The following is a 2,062-nucleotide window of genomic DNA, read 5'->3' on the forward strand; positions in this document are numbered from 1 at the left end:
TTTCTCTTCCTATGTGACACGTTTCAGCATTCCCTGACATGTAGGCAATTATCAGTGCATTTTTGATTCCATGGTGTTTACTGTCACAACCTAATGTGCCTCACCTACACCACTTCCGTGAGTTGCAATGACTGACGTTGGAGTCTGCTGGGATCTTCTTGATTTCAATTAATATATTAGTGTCTTGATTATGTTTATATTAGGTCTGAGAAATAAATCACCCTGCAGTGTTGCCTGTCAGCTTCTGATTCCTCACAAGGCTTTGTAGCAACTTTTCTGGCTGTTGTCAGCTAAGATATTGACCTTCTGAGAAAAGTAAACCACAGGGTCTATGCAGAATTGCAGCAGCAGCAGTCCTCGTAAGCAGATTTTTGTCTTTTGTATTTATTTGTTTGTTTATTTTTGCTCCCTGAAGAAGGAAGCTGCTTGGCCTTCATAGCCCTAGTGGTGAGCAAGATTTTCTTGCTGGCTGCAGCTTAGGCAAGAGTTAATGGAAGGGAAGAGGAGACTTGGCAATACTAAATGGAAGAGAAGAGATGTGAAGGACAGTGGAAACCTGGAAGAAGATTAATAGTGAAGGAAAGAGACAGGAGACCTGGAAGTGGAGAAGAGGAGAAAGCTGTCCAAAGGAGGTCTGAAGAAAGAAGACCTGGAAGTATGTCCATGGGAAAGGAGAGGCACTGATTAAAATAATGGTAATAGTGAATATGGGATACAAGAAAGGGAAGGGTAACCTACCCCCAAAAAAGTAGGATTTATGAATGGTAATGGAAAAATGAACCAGGTTTTCATTTTTAAATACATTTTTCTCCCTTCATTTCTCACATTGTGGAAGAACAAGACTTCAGTTCTCATTGCTTTCAGGTGTCATTATTTCCCTGTTTTTGTTCCATACGGAGTTATGACCCTTTTATTACTAATGCAGCTCAAGCTCAGAAAAGCCTCAATACAAACATTACCATGTTCAGTAGTATGGTGTTCCTTGTCTAACTTTCATTTATAAGCAGTTTTAGGAAGCCTTTATCATCTGCTGTCCAGCTGTGGCTTGAAATCAGAAACATTCCACTGTCATCATGCAGTCCCTCCTTTAACAAAGAGAAACTGAAGGGCCTGAGATGCTTATAAAAAAAACATTTTTTTTTAATAGTAAACATTACATGCAATGTTTTTGCCTGATTACGTATTGGATTTAATGTAAATAGCAATCTTGGAATGAATAAAAACATTTCCTAAAATATAGTGCATATTCCTCTGCTATAGTGAACAGCCGTGCATAAGGGAGTACTCAATAGTGAAATACTCTGCAGCTTTTCTAAAAAGAAAAGTAATAAAATAACTACTTTGTTACTGCAAACTCAAAGCCAGTCCTGTTATTTCTTCTGTACTTTATTATCAGTAGTCAGTATCATGAAGACCAGTAACATTACCAAACCATGGTGACATATGATAAGCAAAACATTTATTATGTCTGACTGGGCAAGACTGGATAGTACACAACTGATCAGTGTATATATAAGTATTTGTCCCTGTTCATGAACATCATCTATCATCCTCATCCTCATGATAATAATGCTTTAGTTAAGAACTCTAGAACCAGCTCCTCAGCTGATGTAAATGCATATATTTACAGTGGGCATACACGTACGAAGTATACAAGAATTGCATGCAGCGTGTACAAAGAAAAGGATAAACAAATAATCATAGAAGGGAGAAAAAAGCAGTTCTGATACACTGGTTCTTGTGACATTACGCAGACCTATAGTACCATATTTGCTCAAATATAAGATGACCCTGAATATAAGACAACCCCCAATAATTAGATTTTATATATGGAAAATGTATGCATTTATTACAATTTTCCAGGTATAGAATCTAATTATTGAAGATTTGCCTTAAATTTGTCCCTGTCCCACTTGTACAGCATGCAAAGTAAATCTGGGAGGTCAGGTAGCCCCCTTGCCCTCTGCCTCCCCCCAGTATCTTCCCCATGCAACCCTTTCTACCCCTCCTTACTGTCAGACCTTGCTCTCCCTAAGCACATGGAAGTGAGGAGCAAATTTGA

At 38.4% G+C, this 2,062-nt stretch overlaps 1 protein-coding gene across 4 annotated transcripts in view; it reads right to left on the bottom strand.

The window, feature by feature from the left end:
• COLQ (collagen like tail subunit of asymmetric acetylcholinesterase) overlaps positions 1–2,062 on the bottom strand; it is a 108,735-nt gene that overhangs the window by 45,603 nt on the left and 61,070 nt on the right. The window lies entirely within an intron of this gene.

Source organism: Gavialis gangeticus, unplaced genomic scaffold (genome assembly GCF_001723915.1).
Source record: "Gavialis gangeticus isolate Ggan-Ray unplaced genomic scaffold, GavGan_comp1, whole genome shotgun sequence".
NCBI lineage: Eukaryota > Metazoa > Chordata > Crocodylia > Gavialidae > Gavialis > Gavialis gangeticus.